This window comes from Jaculus jaculus, chromosome 8 (genome assembly GCF_020740685.1).
Source record: "Jaculus jaculus isolate mJacJac1 chromosome 8, mJacJac1.mat.Y.cur, whole genome shotgun sequence".
NCBI lineage: Eukaryota > Metazoa > Chordata > Mammalia > Rodentia > Dipodidae > Jaculus > Jaculus jaculus.
In genome coordinates this window covers 123,402,584-123,421,819 of record NC_059109.1, presented here as the reverse complement: position 1 = coordinate 123,421,819, position 19,236 = coordinate 123,402,584, and positions in this window count along the sequence as shown.

Below are 19,236 nucleotides of genomic sequence, written 5' to 3'. Positions count from 1 at the left end.
TCATTTCAAAAGGAAACATTTTATAATAATTAGATGGTTTTTAAAAAAACCTGGAGATGATGAGAAGCAAACCGAATCAAGATTGGGTTGATGCATAATATAATCATTTATACTAAATTTAGGTCAATAATGTACTGTACAGCCAGGAAACATAAGATACAGTAATGGGATCTGCTTGTTTTTTTTTTTTTTTTTCTATTAGAAGAGACTTTCTTAAATAACATTCAGAGCTTTGAAGGAAAAGATGAGTGAATTTTAGTATAGAAAAAAAATTGAAATATAAACAACTTCAATACAGTTGAAACAGAGAGAGAACTTTAGAAGCAAGCAAAGGCCAGGAGAAAATACCTGTCGCATGTACAGCAAAGGGCGAAGCCACCAGGGATACATCGAGACCTGAAGCCTCACGACTGGCCAAAGTGTCCAGAACAAGCGAGTGCACTGCTAAGCCCTGAATGGGACATCCGCATCATCCCCTCCCAGGTTTAGGGACCACTGCAGTCGAGGGGCTGGAAAGAATGTGAGAGCTGCAGGGTGGGGAGAAATGCCTCGCAATGCCGCCTTCTCTGCCTGGCCTGGCTGCTGTTGCCCTCACGAACTCACGCAAGGCAGCTGTGGTTTGCTGCGCAAGATTCACCCATCAACATTCTACTAGAGATAGGGGCGAGGTTTCTGGGGAAACTGGTTGCTGGGGAAGGGGGAGTTATTTTCTTCAGTGGTAGTAATTGCCCGTGCTCTGCCAAACAACCCCTCCGCATGCGCATGCAGGCGACAGTAATTAAACTCCGCGGGTCACACAGACATGAAGATCGGAGGAAGACAAGGAGTTGGGAAGAAGACGGAGCGCCACCGAAAGGAGGTAAGAAAGTGTAATGGGGGTGAGTGTACATGTATAAAATTGCCCAAAAGTAAAATACATAAATAAATCAAGTAAAAAGAGTTTCTGCAGATCTTAAAAAAAAAAAAAAAGGTAAGAAAAAAATCACACTGGAATTGTGATACTGTTTTCCACAGTTCTGGCTGACAAACCAGCTAAGAGTGAGGTCGGGTAATTTCCAGAAGAGGAAATGCTGGATGATAACGATGGCTTTGGTGGCCCAGTGCTCGGATCTGTCTCCAGAAGAACCTCTTGACAGGAGGAGAGCTGAAGGACAGCGTGAAGCTAGAGCATCTTTGGATGACTGTGCAGCTGATGCTGGCTTGTGGTCCCCCGGCTGTTCCCAGCCAGGCCACACATTGTAGAGAGGCCCAGCCAGAAGAAGCCAGTGACACGGGCCCAGCCACGTCTACCTTCAGCTGAACCGCGGAGACTGGAGTTCCGCACAGCCCCTCCTTAATTCTTCCTCTTGGACTGTTCGTATGGGCCTAACCTTGTGCAGAAGACAGTATGTGCTGGAAAACAGTCTGCAGCGGCCTCATTCCTACACCGCCTGACCTTGTCTCCCGTTCCTATGCTTTTTCTGTGTCTGATAAAAGAAACTTCTTGTCAAAGCTTTTCTGAGTGTGCATACAATAAACCAACACTGGCTGGGCGCTGCTGCAGCGTCTCCCCAAGAGCCTGCAGACCGCAGGCTCTGAGCTTTCACTCTATTCTTTGTGTCTGTCTGTCTTTCTGATCCTTGAGTAGCCCCAACAGGTCAAAGATGCACTGGTGCGGCAACACATGGTGGATTCTAGAAGTAGACACTTGGGGGCTCCACACGGATCTGGCGGATGCTTTCTCAGAACAGCGCGGTGGTCTGAAGCTCCCGCCCAGCGCTTTTGGCCTCCCCGCCCCGCACAAAGGTTGGACCTGGGTCTTGGTCTGGAAGCTCTCCCAGCCTCCTGCTCCCCCTCTGTTGATCTCTCAGAGGCATTTCCCCTGCAGAGCTCTTTAACAACATGCTTGTGTGTGTATGTGGATGTGCGTCTGTGTAAACGTGGGCGTGTGCTTGCCGTGACCTACGTGGAGGCCAGAGGCCAATCTCTCACGTCTGTCCTTACCTTCTACTTTGTTGGAGGCAGTCTCTCGTTGCTTGCCACTGTGTACACAGCCTTGCTGACCTGCAGACTTACGGGGATTCTCCTGCCTCTGCCTTCCATTTTGTTATAGTGTGCTGCCATGACAGACACTCCCCACCTCATCCAGCTTTTCATGGTTTCTGGGGATCTAAATTCAAGTCATCACACTTCTGCAGTAACGCTGTTCTAACATAACCATCTCCTGAGCCCCAGAGCTCTTGCTAACCTGATTCTCATCTTAGCACATGCTTCTCAGAGGGTCTGAACGGACCAGCCTCTTTCATAATGAAGGAAGTATAAATTGGAAGGTGATACTGTCTTCCACATTTTCAATTGACAAACATTCTGAAAAGGTCATCAATATCTTCTGTAGTGGGGAGATACAAAATGAATCTCATATTGTGCTGACGCCAAGCACATGAAGTATGCATATTCATTAACTCAGTGTCTCACTTCCAGGAATCTGTTCTGTAGGATATATGCATATATACATACAAAAATATGTTCACTGTGGCATTATTTATATTAGTAAGAACCTAGAAAATAACTTAAATGTATATTAACAAGGTACAGTTGTGTCACTTATGGAACACCCGTACACTGTCATGTGTAGGTATTTAAAAGAGAGAGGTATGACATGAGATGTTTGTGATGTCAAGTGAAAAAGTGCCCTTTATTGACTGTGCTATATGAATACAAATTAGTAGGTGAATGCAAACATGGGACGGTAGACAGCAAATTGCTAAAATTATTTATCTTCAGGGAAGAGAGTGAGATTGGGGCTGTCTATTCAAGAGAGCCCTCCTTTCTGTATTGTTTAGATGTTTCACGGTGAGCATGGATTATTGTTTTTAATTAAAATGAACAGTGCATAGAAAAAGACCCTAGAGTGTGACCACCAAAATGAGGATTGACCCCTTAGGGAGGCAATGCCCATGTTTCAATCAATCTGTTCATAGACTTTGGACCCTCTGCTGGGAATGAGCTTCAGTGACAACATAAGAAAATTGCTCTCATTCTTGTCTTTAAATTTTAAATTATCCTCTAAAATTGTTTTCACAACAAATGTTAGCAGGGAGTGGCATTTCCCACCTCTGGTTCTTGCCTGATTCACCATATCTGACTCTGGATTTCTTTTTCTTGTTGTTGTTGCTGGTGTTTGAGCATAGGTGTGGTGGTGTGTTTGTGGAGCTCAGAGGACAACCTCAGGGTCAGTCCTCGCCGTTCACCTTGTTTGGAGGTAGGGTCTCTTTTGTTTTTTTCTTTTCTTTTTTTTTTTTTGATTGACAACTTTCAGAATTATAGACAATATTCCATGGTAATTCCTTCCCTCCCCCTACTTTCCCCTTTGAAACTCCACTCTCCATCATATCCCCTCCGCCTCTCAATCAGTCTCTCTTTTATTTTGATGTCATGATCTTTTCCTCCTATTATGATGGTCTTGTGTAGGTAGTGTCAGGCACTGTGAGGTCATGGATATCCAGGCCAATTTGTTGTTCACTACTGTGGATGCCAGGCCCATGGCAACTGTTCACAGATGTTCACCACTGCATCCCATTTTTAAAAGGGTCCTGTGGATCCACACTCTGGTGCATATTTGCACAAGTGCTTTTACCTACTGAGCCATCTCTTTAACCTTTTTTTTTCCCCTTTCTCTTTGAGACCGAATCTTTAATTTATGATGATCCTTATCCCTCAGTCTCCCCAGTGCTCCGGATGTCTTGTAACTGTTTTAAAAAGTTCTTCTCACAACTGCCTACTCAAAAGCCACATCTGTGGTCACTGGAGATATGGTGGGGCACATTAAAACATACGGCCTCAGTTTCCCCATTTGTGCCTGAAGAAGCTGAATTACATGACTTCAGTGCCTGTTGAATGTTTCGGGATTCCCTGAGACCACTGGTCTCACAGAGATGCCATATTGGCACATCTGAGCAGCTGAGTACCAAAGAAACCCATCCACCTCCTGATAATGGCCTTCAATCCATTTCTGCAATCTGCAAATGGCCCTCACATCCCCATGCGCCAATGGGAGTCACATGCTTGGTGAGTATATGCCTGGCTCCGTGCCCTTCCTCCTCCTCTTTGCGCCAAGATCTGCCCACCAGTTAAGGTCCCTTTCTGACGCTTTTATGACTCTCTCTGATTAACTAGCTTAAATTCTCATCACATTTTCTCTGTAGATCATATGGTGTATAGGAGCCAAAACTGTCACTTTGTCCTGCTTCCAATATGATTAAGCACTTCACATAATACATCAGGGGGAGACAAGAGACACTGTACTGATATACCTACATATTCCTAAACCTCAAGACAAGTTGAATGTATGAGGGTCCCCAAAATAATAAATTCTTGAATATTTCTCTTAAACTTAAGAGACCCCCCCCAACAAAGAGATCTATATCCTCAAGTTTTGCTATTAGGGAAAGTTTCTGTTTTTATTTTTTTCTTTCTTTCTTACCATGGGCAGATTAATGTGATCTCAGCCAGCCTGTGGCTTTGCAATTTCTTTACTTTCGGTGACGGTGGTTGGTATTTGGTGAGCCAGTCTTCTGAAACCTCACTTCCCTGTACTCTTCCAAGTTCAGTTTTCTTGGCTTTTCTGAAATTTTCTGTGTCTGAGTCTTCCTCAGACAGATGGGATGACTTAATACATTAATTTGTCTTGTGTTCTTGTAGTGCCTGTTCTTTGGTGCCTTTTTTTTTTTTTTGTCTTTCCTCACTGAGAGCCGACTGTGAAGCCCGTTGAAAATGGAAGTTGTCTTGAAAGAGTCCTTTTTCCTCCATACATAGCTATCTGCTGGGATGGAGAGAGGGGTAGGATTTAGGAAGAGAGGAGAGGGAGACATCCTCTGTCCATAGGTACCCTCTGGGTTGCGGATGGCTGCTATAGGGTAAGGTACAGTGGAGGAGACAGGCCTTCCATGGGGGAGGTGGGAAAGGCCACCCTGAAGACCACCAAGGCCACGCTAGCAGAGTTCTGTGAAGAGGAGTGAATTCCTGGGGGTGGAAATATACCAGGAAGAAGGAGAGAAGACGTCCCCACGCAGCCGGGCTCCCGGTGTGGGAGGTGGCATTGCTCTCTACCATCAAGGTCCTAGCCACTTGGACAGCAACCCTGCCAAAAGCAGACGCTGTGGACCCACAACCACAGGAATGCCCCCCTCCCCCGCCGGAAGTTGGCTCTTTGTAAGAGCCCTGAGGCCTTCACAACATCTGGGGGGGGGGGAAGGGGGGGATGGGGGCTGGGAAGAAAGGACCCTAAGTATAAATTTTCTGTCAGGTCAGAAACCGGACAACTAGGATAGTTAAAGGAAATAAAATGATTGTGAGAGTACTTGCTTTTCTGAGCATATGATGTTCAAACCACACCCATTAGCATTGCCTCCTGCCCACCTAGTCTTTAACACTAAGGATCCTGCATTTTCTCTAGGACCTCCCCAATTTCCTGCCTTCCTTGTACCCCCACCCCCACTGCACTCTTGTCTTTCCCGCCTTGTTTCCCGCGGGGTCTGGGTGCCCAGTGAGTGATTGATGGTTGGAATAAACCAAGTTCCACTGAACTGTACCCCCATCCCGCAGTCGCCCCTCTGTGCCTTGTGTCGGGTTAATCTTCCGCAAATGTTCGCAGAGCGGAGCAGGGTGGGTGGAGAATTCCAGCGTGACCACTTTAGGATGAGCCTGAACATGTAAATTTGGGCGTGTGTGTGTGTGTGGGGGGGGGTTCAAAAGCACAGTAGTGACCTGGTTTAATCGCAGGAGACCGGCCTGTGCGTTTGTGAAATGGAAGCATTTTCTGCCAACCCGCGCGCAGGAGCTGGTGCTGGGTGATCAATTAACCCCACGCCCTTGTCCTCCATCTGTTGCTTGGATCGGGACGCGGCTCTGCAGCGGCCGAGTGCGGAAGGTAAAACCCACCCTGCGAATGGGCGGCGCGGCGCGGGTGCGCCGTAATGGATGCGTCCCGGTGATCCCGGTGGAGAGGTCTCAAATCCGTGGAGGCGCTGGGGCGCAGCGCAGTGCGCTCCCAGTGGCTAGAGACACCACCAGCCCGCCAGACGGACGGACGCAGCTTGCCAAGGGCTGCAAGGAGGGCTTGTCGTCCATCCTTTCCAAGGCTCTCCCACCTGGTAGAGCAATAGGTTCTGATTGTGCCCGAGGCCATTCAGACACCTGTCGACTGGTAAAAAAAAAAAAAAAAAAAAAAAAAAAAGCTGTTTTAAAAGATGATGTCTGGCACTATGAGTACGCTGGACCCTATCTAAATTATTAGTATTATTATTTTTATTTTCAAAGTAAGTGAGACTATTGGTTCCCTGCGTCTCCTTGTAGGCCTCATTATTGGACAGCTGGTTGAGTTATGTGTGGCATCCCGGACTCATACTGCCTCGAGCACCCGCTTACTAACTGTGAGTTCTTGGGCTTTGTGTCTCTGAGACTCAGTTTCTCCGTTTGTGAGATGGGGATGACATTAATACTTAACTGTAGACGCTGAGGGAGGGTTAACAGATGGTACAGTGGGTGATGCTTGCCTTGGCGCTGTTAGAAGACAGTGTCCTGGTGGTCCTCACTGAGGTGTCTTAACATGTTTAGTCTCTGTTTGCCATCTGCCCATTTTGCTAGACTTAAGGCTTCCTGAGAACTGTTGTCTTGTTAATCCTGGACCCTGACAACTTGTATTTTTTGTTTTATTTTTAAATATTCATTTTATTTTATTTTTATTAATTTATTTTAGGAAGAGAGAGAGAGAGAGAGAAAGAGAGAGAGAGGAGAGAGAGAATGGGCATGCCAGGGTATCTAGACACTGCCAACAAACTCCAGACACATGAACCACCTTGTGCATCGATTCTGGGGAGTTGAACTTGAGTGCTTAGGCTGTGCAGGCAAGCACCTTAAGCAATGAGCCATCTCCCCAGCCCGTATTTGTTTATTTATTTATTTATTTTGAAGTAGGGTCTCATTCTGGCCCCTGCTGACCTGGAATTCACTATGGAGTCTCAGGCTGGTCTCAAACTCACAGCGATCCTCCCACCTCGGCCTCCCAAGTGCTGGCACCACCATGCTTGGCTGTTTTCTTTCTTTCTTTCCTCCTTTTTCCTCCTTACATAGTCCTCCTCCACTTACTCCCTTCTTTCCAAGTAGTCTAATGGTCTGAGGTCATCATTTTCCTCCCCTATTATGCAGATCTTGTGTAGCTGCTGGGAAGTCATTGATATCAAGACCACTTTGTGTCTGGAAGACAGTATTGCAAAGCATTCTTTTTACTCCATTTAGCTTTTACATTCTTTCCACCACTTCTGCAATGGTCCCTGAGCCTTGGAGGGTGCGATAGAGATGTCTCAGTTAGTGCTGAACACACCATTATCACTTCTTTTCAGCACTTTGGTGACTTTTGAATCCCCCCAGTGGTCACCAACATCTGAAAAAAAAAGAAGCTTCTGTAACTAAAAGTGAGAGTAGCATTAGTGCATGGCGTAAACATAAGTAGTTAGAGGGCAGTTTGGTGGGCATAATATATTCATAAAGCCAGACAACAGTAGTAGTTTCTCTCCTAGGGCTTATGACCTCCTCATCCATAGGAGTTTTTTTTGTTGTTGTTGTTCATTTTTTTATTTGAGAGCGACAGACACAGAGAGAAAGACAGATAGAGGGAGAGAGAGAGAATGGGCGCGCCAGGGCTTCCAGCCTCTGCAAACGAACTCCAGACGCGTGCGCCCCCTTGTGCATCTGGCTAACGTGGGACCTGGGGAACCGAGCCTCGAACCGGGGTCCTTAGGCTTCACAGGCAAGCGCTTAACCACTAAGCCATCTCTCCAGCACAGCCATAGGATTTTTGATTAGGTTTTCAGTACCAGGAACAAATCAGAGAGTGGTTGGTTTTCCCGTAACAGACATGCCACTATTGTACCAGTTGGCATATTTTGTCTGGTTGTCTAGCTGTGAAGCTTGCAAAGCTTACTGCTGGTTAAGACCATTGATGCCTTGTCTTCCCCCAACAGGCTGCATAGCTCTTTCCAGCATCTTGACAGTTATTCAACAGGAAGGAAGCTTCCAGATCAGCTCCAGCTTGACTTCTCAGTGTGCTGTAGCAGTAGCATGTGGTGTCCTCATCAATAGGATCTTGCTGTCTAAGAACTTGGCTTTCCTGATTCAGAAAAGGTACTCAATAATTATCTGTATTAGTATGAGGAAAGGAAAAAGGAAAGAGACATAGACACAGGCCAGGTCTGGAACAGCTCTAGCGACTTGAGGTGGCAGGAATTAGTTTATAGTCTCTACCCATAGCGTACTTGCTGTCAGACTCAGTCCCAGAATAAGGCTCCATGGGTCAATTAGATATACTGTGGGTAAGAGGGGAGATTTTGGGGTCTGGAGAGATGGCTCAGCAGCTAAGGCACTTGCTTACAAAGCCTGATGTCCCTGGTTCGATTCCCCAGTACCCCTGTCAATCCAGATGCACAGTGATACATGCATCTGGAGTTTACTTGCCGCAGCTGGAGGCCCTGGCATGCCCATTCTCCTTCTTTCTCTGCCTCTCTTTTATCTCTCTGTTTGCAAATAAATACGTAAAAATATTTTTTTAAAAGAGGGGAGATCTTGGCAACTTTTGTGACTCTTACATCCTGAGTGGAGTGTGAAGGAAGCCATAGACGAGCTCAACTTGAGACTCCATTTGGCTGGGCCAGAGTGCTCATACGACCAGCCATTACTGTGAGCAGAGGGGCAGATCTATAGCAGGCCAGATACGACATTATTCATAGGTTAGCTAACCACCATGATGATCAGAGAGGGCTTCTGAAAGCTTACACTGACTTTATCGTTTATTTATTTTATGTGAGAGAAGGGGGGAGAAAGAGAGGGAGAGACGAAGAGAAAGAGAGAGAGAGAGAGAGAGAGAGAGAGAGACACTAAGCATACCAGCTCCTCTTGCCACTGCAAACTCCAGATACATGCACCACCTTGTGCATCTGGCTTCTGTGGGTACTGGGGAATCGAACCTGGGTTCTGCGGTTTCACAGGCAAGCATCTTAATCAGTAAGCTATCTTTCCAGCCCGACACTGGTTTTAGAGTTATTCATATATGGTACAGATCCCACTGTCCCCTTTGGTTTTTTTTTTTTTTTTTTTTTTTTTTTGAGGTAAGGTCTTGCTGCAGCCCAGGCTGACCTGAAATTCACTATGTAGTCTCAGGGTGGCCTTGAACTCACAGAAATCCTCCTATTGCTGCCTCCCGAGTGCTGGGATTAAAGGTGTGCACCACCACACCCGGCCCCACTGTCCTCTTTGAGCCCAGGGAAAATAATATCAATTCTGCAAAGCTCAGTCTCCTCTTCTGTAAAAGGGGATCTGTGATATCAGCTTGCAAGATAGTGTGTGACTGAGATGCAGAAACATATGTAGACAGCCCCATGCAGCAGCAGATAGCAGATGCCTAGTAATACTCGTTCTCTGCCCTCTTCCTTTTGGGGGAAACACTGGAGAAGCAATTTTGTTGTTACAGTAACAAAGTGCTTTGCAGACGTCTTTATTTGGGAGTAGTGAGTGATCGACCCACAAGCTCACTGTGGAAATTCAGTGATTATGTTTTGAAAATGCAGAATTTTTAGGTTCCTGCAGCCTCCCTGACTTTAAAGGAAACCTAGCACCAGTTTCTGACAGTTCCTGTAATTACCTTTCAGGGCAGCAAGCTGAGGTTTGTCTTTGTGCCCAAGATTGGTGTGAGCGTTACTGTCCCTCACCTTCCATACTCACATTTGAAGGTAGCAGGTAATTATGACTCATGGTGCTGTCTGGTTGGACATGACCCGCTTGCTTGGTGTAGAATGATATAGGCAGCCCCTTTCCCTGTCAGGTAGTGGCAAGGAGATGCAAAGATGGCTTGGCCTCCTATGATTGAAGAGCCCCCAGCAAGTTGATTATTAAAAATAAATAAAGTCTGGGAATATGCACTAATGTGGTGCTGCTGACAACCTATAATTCTCGTGGCAGTAGAAGGATGTATTTTCCTTTAGAGTTTTGTTAAGAAGTGATTTCCAGTGGAGGAGGGAGGGGGTATGTATACAGAGGCTGTGGATTAAAGGGATCTTTTCCCTCTGTGGAGGCAGGGGAAGGAGTCTGAGCAGATGCTGGTGGGGCTGTGTGTGTGTGTGTGTGTGTGTGTGTGTGTGTACAGAGGTCGATAATCCTTCCAAAACCAACAGAGTATTTAAATGCTCCCTTCTTCCTAATCTCAAGGGATTCTGTCCATCCATCATCTATTGACCCATCCATCTATCCTTTATTCAATCATCTATCCATGATTCCAACAAGGGCTTAGCAAACATCTTTCTCCAGATTCTAGAAATAACAAAACCGTCATCATCAGCTAACTTGTACAGAGGTGGACAGTCAGGCCCGGCTCTGGGCTAAGGTGTTACATATCTTCTTTGATTGTCACAGCGACACACAGTTCAAGACTATTACTTTTATCCTTATTTTATAGTTGGGGCAATAGAGGCTTGTGGAAGTTAGGTGGCATCTAACATTTCCACCTAGGAAGAAGAAAAATCCAGAGCTTGTATCCAGTCAAATGATCCCAGAGTCTGGAATGAAACCATGTGACCTCCCCGTGTGTCCTGTTGGCATGGTCCACAACTCACGAGTAAGCATCTGGTTGGGGCTGCAGATGTTGCCTGGACTCTTCCCGGAAGTGTTTTTTTGAGATCCTTTCTGATTCGTTTGATAGGCTTGACAGAGTGGGTTTTGTGAACGTTTTCTCCCTCAGTGATAACAGTATTTGAAACAGCAACAGTAGTAACACAATATAGCAGACATATCGGGCTCTTGTATGTCATTTCTAGCCTTCATGCTTTATCAGTTGTAACTTCTTTAATCCTCACATCAACCCTGTGTTGTTTCTTCATCAGATCCCCACGAGTCATCATACAGATGAGGAAACTGACATGTAGGGAGGTTAAAGCAATTGCCATCTTTTCCGAATGCCTTGAAACACCCGGCTGCACATAGCAGAGACTCTAACAATAGCTTAAGTCATTTTTTTTTTTCTAAATTTCAGAATCTCATGTAACAAGAAACTCAGAGGTCAGGTGTCCAGGGCTGGTGAGGCAGATCAAAGATGCCATTGAGGATTCAGGCTGGTTTCCATCCTTCTGTTCTCAGTGTCCTGGTGCTTGTTACCTGTGGTTGCTGGGTAACTGCCCCGTTTCCATCTCATCTTTGCATTTTCAGACAGGAAGAAGGGAGAGATGTGAAAGCAAAAGCTTTCTCCAGAAATGTTCAGAACATTTCCATTGAGTTTTATGGCTAGAACTGTCATAGACCACCTCAAGCTGCAAGAGTAGCAGGGAAATTAGATTTTCCCTATCAATCCTTCTTGTAATCTTTACAGTGGAGAATGGCCAGCAAAAGATTGGGCATGGATATTGGGTGAATGAACCTGCCAGCACCTGTCACATTTCTTCTCATCTCTTTATTTATTTTGTTTGTTGAATCTCTTTATTCCTTCTAGATCTGCCAACATGACCCCTAGAATTTTTGATTTTTCATAACATTGATTAAAAAATATTTTTATTTACTTTGAGAGAGAGAGAGAGAGAGAGAGAAAGGGGCATGCCGGGGCCTCTAACCACTGCAAATGAACTCCAGATGAATGTGGTACCATGTGCATCTTGCTTATGTGGGTTCTGGGGAGTCAAACCTGGGTCCTTAGGCTTCACAGGCAAGTACCTTTAACTGTGAAGCCATTTCGTCAGCATGACATTGATGTTTTGAAGAATCTAGGCTCATTGTTTCATACAACATTAATATTCACCTTAAGACATTGCTTAGAGAATTTTTTATTGGAATGTATCACAACAATTGTGGGAAATAGCCACACAATTCACCAGTCAACAATTCCAATGCAGGAAAACAGAAAAAAAAAATTAGACAGAATTACCACTTAAATCTGTACCCCAAAGAGTTGAAAGCAAGGATGTGAATAGGGAACTCTATACCATATTCCCAGCAGCATGACCCACAGAAGCCAAAAAATGAAAGCAGTTTAAATGCGCATTGATAGGTGAATGGATAAACACAATGTCCTAGATTTGCACAGTGGAATATTCCCCCACGGAGGAATAAACTTCTGATTCATGCTACAACAGGAATGAACCTTGCAGACTCTGTAGTAAGTGAGAGAATCCAGATTCAAACCAGGCAAATATTGTGTGATTTGAGTTTTATGCCTGGAATGGTCCCCTCAAAGAGACAGAATGTAGAGTTGTGAATGCCACAGACTGGGAGGGAGGAGGCTGTTGGAGCTATGTTTAATGGGTATTTCAGTTTGAGAATGTGGTAGCTCATGTTATGTGTCAACCTGACTAGGCCTGGAAGTGTCCAGCAAGGTGGCAAACACTGCTAGCTGTGTGTGTGCTGATGAGATTAATGTTTGAGTCAGTGGACTGGGGAAAGTCTATAGCCTTCCATCATGTGGGCAGCCCTCATGCTATCAGTTAAAGGTCTGGAGACAATAAAAGTTTGACCCTCGGGGCTGGAGAGATGTCTCAGTGGCTAAGGCGCTTGCCTGTGAAGCCTAAGGACCCAGGTTCGATTCTCCAGGTCCCACGAAAGCCAGATGCACATGGTGGTGCATGAGTCTGGAGTTTGTTTGAAGTGGCTAGAGGCCCTGGCATGCCCATTCTCTCTCTCTCCTTCTCTCTGTCTCTAATAAATAAATAAATGAAAATAACATCTTTTAAAAAAAGTTTGAACCTCCATCAAGTAAGAGGAAACTCTTTTTGCTTACCTGCTTTCATGATAGAAAATGATCCTTCTCCCCACTCCCTTGCATTTTTGGATTTAAAATTAATTTTTTTTAGCACATGCCTTTAATTCCAGCATTCAGGAGGCAGAGGTAGGAGGATCACCATGAGTTTGAGGCCACCCTGAGACTACATATTTAATTCCAGGTCAGCATGAGCTAGAGTGAGACCCTACCTCGGAAAACCAAAAACTAACAATAATAATTATTATTTTTTGTCCCTTGGTTTTGAGCTTGCTGGACTTTGAACTGAAGCTCTGTCATTGGCTCTCCTGAGCTTCCAGCTTGGCCACTGCAGATGGTAAGACTTAGCTTCCACAGCCACATGAGTCAATTCTTTATACTGAACCTCTGTGTTATATAGCCATCTGTCTGTGTACACACACATTGTGGTGGTTTGATTCAGGTGTTCCCCATAAACTTAGGTGTTCTGCATGCTAGGTTCCCAGCTGATGGAGATTTGGGAATTAATGCCTCCTAGAGGCAGTGTATTGTTGGGAATGGGCTTATGGGTATTATAGCCAGTTTCCCCTTGTCAGTGTTTAGCACACTCTCTTGTTGCTATTGCCCTCCTTATGTTGGCCAGGGGGTAATGTCTACCCTCTGCTCATACCATCGTTTTCTCCTGCCATCATGGAGCTTCCCCCTCAAGTCTATAAGCCAAAATAACCCTTTTTCCCCAGAAGCTGCTCTTGGTCAGGTGATTTCTGCCAGCAATGTGAACCTGACTGCAACAATAAAGTAGTACTGAGGAGTGGGGTTGTTGCTGGACACCTGACTGTGTGGCTCTGTCCTTTTGGAGCTCATTTTCAAAAAGAATGTGGGAGGATTTGAAACCTTGGCTTAAGAGATAACCCATAGTGCTGTAAATACAGCTTGTTGGACTATTCTGGTTATAGTTGAAAGACCTGAATACAGTAAGAACTATGGACTGTGAGGTTTGGCTTATGAAGGTGAGAAAGAGCTTTGCTTGGACTGCGCTAGAAGCAGTTTGTATGAGAGGCTTGCTGTTATGCCCTTGTCCTGAGTATTTATGCAGGGTCATTTGGTGTAGAAATGGACTGGTGTGAGCAGAGGAATATGGCACAGAAAAATGAAACCTTTGGGATGAAACTTCTGCCCCTTCAGCTGTAATTATGTGATAGATTACAACATTTGAGATTGGGCCAGCTGACCTGTTTTGGGGGCAACAGAAAGAATGTAGACTCTTTTGAAGGGGTTTGAATGCACAAGGAGTGTCCTGTTCTTCAAAGTCTGCTTTATCCCCCGCTGGATTAACAAATTGGCACCTACCTGGTATTGTGGAGTGTAAGAAATGCAGGAAAGAGGGGGTCATTGAGTTTGCGGCATGGTCTTGTGTTTTGGAAATGGCATGGGTAATGTAAAGCAGGATTGTATGCATTGAGACCTAATGGGGCCATGAGGATGAATCATGGATTTCAGTGGAGACCCAGTGGAGATTCTGGGACCATGAGACAGCTGCTAAGTAAAGCTGCTGGCCCCAGATGAAATTTTTCAGGACTGTGAGTAGCCTTGCTGGAGGGGTGGAACTGGAACTCCAGAGACATTTTGCTGGTTAGAATTACTGGACTTTGAGACTTGTCATTGGCTAGAGTTTGGCCTTTTGGAGCTTTGGACTTAGAGCTACAGAGTTTGGTGTTTGCCATGTTTAAATCTTGTATTGCCTGAGTATTTTTGTTTTCTATGCCCAATGCCATCGTTTGCAGTGTGAATGTTTATTCTGTGCCATTATGCTCTTTTTGGGATTTTTTTGGTATTATGGCTCACTTAAAAGACCTTGAATTATGAGGATGTTTGAACATCACTGGGATAGATAAAAAATATGTGGACTTTTAAAGTTGGGTGAATGCACTATGTTTTATATTTAGGGATTCAGGCAGAGGAAAGTTGGAGCAGCCTCAATGGTAGGTTTGTGGGGTACAGTGGTGTGGAGAATGGCTTTTCTAAGAAGCCACTGGCTGATGGTAACAGAGAGGGAGCCAGAACTCATTTTCTTGAGAGATGTGGTGGTGTTAAGCCCCAGCCTCAGCTCTGCCTGGTGGCTTTGGGCAGCCTGTCTGTGAGCTCAGTTTCCTCATCTCTAAGGCCAGGATGGAGATTACCCCTTCCGCTGTACGAAGCTTTAATAAGATGCCTCACAGCGCACCGCACATGGTGGGAGTTCTCCTTGTCTGTACATCTATGAAGCACTGCACGGTACTCACTGAGCATCATTCTACGTGCTGGGGCTGCACCAGAGTCCGAAGCAGGTTCAAAACAACCTGAGTGCCTCAAAATTGAATGAGGAGCCAACTTAAACCAGAAGGTTGCACTTCAGAAAATCTGAGTTTCTTCTTTTTCTTGGGGGGAAAAAAAAACAACTGAAAGATCTAGTCTCCTCATTTTCACAGGAAACAGTGGGCTAGAGGTGAGAAGTGACAGTCTCCTATCCTCAGAGCACTGGCTCTCCAGTTTCCCCAGTCCTTTGCTACTTTCCCGGTCAACCCTGCCTGCTCCACTCTGCCTGTGTTGACCGTGGGCAGTTAAGTTTGTGACCCTTTCCTTGAACCAAGTCTTGGTCTTCAGGCAGATGGTTTGGTTTCATAGGCTAGGACATGAACACCATATTCGGATGTTACTAAAATGGCCTGGGGGTGGGGGTGGGAGGAATGGAAGGCTATGAGAGACACTGATCATAAAATATCATCATCTGGTGAGGAAATCATCCCAGGATGACAGAAGGAGTCTGAAGTTTTCTAACATTTCCAGACTGGCTAGGAAGACGGATGAGAAGTGGGGCGGGGCCAGGCATAGAAGGCAGGGAAATGGGAAGGGTGATAATGGAGACTTCGTCCTAATTCCCCACTCCTCTCCTAATACCCTATCCTGAATTTCTGCCATAGGCTACTTTTGCTCTGCTCATTCCACAGAGCTGTGTACACATGCTTGGCCACATTCTTGTGTGTGCTCTCCAGATGTCCTGGATCAATCAGTGCATCTGCAGCTTTCTGGGAGCCATGGCAGGAATCTTGGACGTTGCCAGTGCTTTGGTTATCACATTGTGATGGCAGATGAGCCGGATCCTTTCACACGCCTTCCCTGACACATCCTGCGAGTAGATGCCAAGGCTCAGGCATGGCCTGAGGGCTGTCCACACCTGTCTGTGGTACCGCTCCCTGCCTGCATTTTTGCTGCCAGTACTTGCTCACCATCCTTGGGAGCTAATCCACCACTTGCAATTGAAGGAACGTTCCTTCTGTTACTTCCTCTGTTACTTCTTCCCTTCCATCTGTTGTGTTCACTCCTTCTAGAATTCCAAATGGAGACTTATTGAGCCTCCAGGACTCCTTCTCCACTTCTTCTCCCTCTTCTCATCATGCTCATCTTTCCCTCTGAGTTTGGGGACATTGCTCACACCCATCATCCCAATAACTATGTTGGGTTTGGGCAATGTCAATTACATTGTTTGGCCTTCACTAATTTAGATCTTTTGATTACCATACTTGTTTCCCCCCTCAAGGTATTTTCCATCCAAAGTTTTTCTTTCTTTCTTTCCTTATTCCTTTTCTTTCTCTCTCTCTCCCTTCTTTCCTTCTTTCCTTCCTCCCTTTATTTGAGATACATAGATGGAGAGAGAGAGAGAGAGAGAGAGAGAGAGAGGGAGAGGGAGAAAGGGAGAGAGAATAGGCATGCCAGGGCCTCTAGCTGCTGCAAATGAACTCCAGACACATGTGTCACCTTGTGCATCTGTCTTATGTGGGTCCTGGGGAATTGAACATGGGTCCTTTGGCTTCGCAGTCAATCGCCTTAACCACTAAGTCATCTCTCCAGCTCTCTTGAAGTTTTTCTATTATAGAAGCAATGTTTGTGCTGTTTAGTCTTCTAATGCCTTTGTGCTTTCTTTTAGAATGATTTTAGATTTCTCAAAAAGGTACAAAGATGCTACAGTGCGCTCCCATTGCCCCCTTTACCCAATCTTCCCTAATGATAACATCTCACACTCATGTTTTGGATCTTACTGCACACATCTGGAGGGAGTTCCTAATGCTTCCTCAAATGTTTTTACGCAGAAACGTTTTCAGGGACTCTGCAGAATTAGGTCACTGTTTTTACCACCACTCTTTCTTAATCAGAGATTTTTAAAATGGTCCTATTTTTTGAGGGACTTCAATGTGCCAAAGACTGACATGGGCTCTGTCTAATATTACAAATGTCTTGGCTCTAATGTCACTCAGAGAGAGAGAAGTGGGGTCTTGCCGTTGGCGAGAGTATGTGAGTGTGAATAAGTGGAGTGGACGTATTTAAAGGAATGATTCCCAAGGTGTGTGTGGGGGAGTCCTTTTCTATGTTCATATTAGTTGGCAATCGGCTAGGATAACAGTCCTCACCCCTAAAGGGCATGCTGCCCACTCTAGGACCCCACTGTCACCATGGTTGGACATTATGGACTTACCAAAGCTATCCCTTTAGAGGATCTAGAATTACCGCCCCACTTTGCATTTCCCCAGAGGCAGATCATGACAGTTTACTTGAGAAGAGATTTTGCCTTGTTCAGGAGGGAGAATTGAGATGGGGAAGAAACAGCAGCCCACACAAGACCCGCGATCCAGCAAGTTCCACCATAGACAAGTGGAATGCAACACCACTGGTGATCTCGGGAAGAAATGTCGAGCATGTGCCCCAAAGGAGCTCTCCCACCCGAAGTGGGGGGGGGGGGCGCTTCCGTATTTGTACACTTTTCTCCAGAGCCCTGACACCTCTGATTCGCCCCACATGGACAGGGCTGGCTCTGGTGGCAAAAGGTGGCCCTCAGGTGAAAACACAGGTCAGCCGGCACACGTGACAATGACTAAGTGCTGGGAAGACGCTACTGTCATAGGCTCACTGTGCTTCCTTCGCCCCGTTGCTGTTCCCATGGTAACGACTTGTTCCTTGACAGTTGCATCCCATTTCACCTTTACATACAGATGCTGACCCACCCTCCAGGCCTTTTTTTTTTTTTCCTTTTGGTGTCGCTTGGGGCAGTAGGGACTCTGGTCTATCAGAGATCAATCGACCTTGTATCCTTTCTGAATGTGGTTTTTCTTAACTTCTGGTGCAAGTGGTGGGGTACCTCCCCATGAGTTGTTTGGAGAGGGCCCCCGCTCCCGAGGCCCTCCACAATACAGGCTATTGCCACGGCTTTTGGTTGCCCACCAGAACTAGACAGTAAGACTCTACTGCTGAAGACATCACCTGTTTGGTTGCCGGACACTGAGAAGTCATGCTAGTGCTGAGCTGGAAGCCTCTTCCCTGCCTGCTAGGAAGTGCTGGGGCCTCCCTGGTGCCGGCAAGTGCTATGCAACCTATGTGGGGAGAAAAGCCATCACCTGTCTTAATCAGCAGTGGACCTTGCAAGCTACACAACTGGACAGTCAGGCAAGATATGCCCAGTAGTGCAACCATGGTTATGTGGATAACCAATAGCTCTCTGATTATGTCTGAGGCCCTGCTCCATGGGATGAAATTCCTGCCTGGCACTGAAAACCTAATCAAAAGCCTGTGGCTGGAGAGTTCATAAGCCCTAGGCAGGGACAGTACTATTGTTTGGCTGAATGGATATATCATGCCCATCAAATTGCCCTCTAAATATTTATGCCCACATATTCATGCTACTCCTACTTTTGGTCAGAGAAGCTTCTCTGTTTTGATGGCAATGACTACAAAGGAGACTTAAAACTTGTCAAAGTGTTAAGAAGAAATGACAGTTGGGTGCTTAGCTCTAAAGGAAACATCTCTAGCACATTCTCTATGGCTCAGGGACCATTGTGGAAGAGGTAGTGGGAAGGATTTAAGATCTAAAAGATGAGATGGAGTGCTTTGGAAAGTGTTCCAAACACAAGTGTTCCAGACACAAAGTAGGCGTAGCATTCATGACCTCATGGCAACAATACTTACCTGCACAAGACCTGCATGATGGGCTCCATCAACATATTGTCACAGATGATGGAGGAGCTTAAAAAAAACTGAGGGCTTTTTTTTTCCTTTTCTTGAACCATAGGAGGACTGATATTTTTCTTTTTAAAAATTTTTTCTTGTTTATTTTTATTTATTTATTTGAGAGTGACAGATAGAAAGAGGCAGATAGAGAGAGAGGGTGGGGGAGATTGGGTGTGCCAGGGCCTCCAGCCACTGCAACCAAACTCCAGATGCATGCGCCTCCTTGTGCATCAGGCTAACATGGGTCCTGGGGAATTGAGCCTCGAACCTGGGTCCTTAGGCTTCACAGGCCAGTGCTTAACTGATAAGCCATCTCTCCAGCCCACTGATATTTTTCTTAATCTAATGTCACCTACATTATGTCCTAAGACATGCCACGATGATTATGACTTGTAGAGAGCACCTTTATTTTTTGCTTTCTATTTTAGCCTTGGAGATAAACTTTTTCTTTCTAT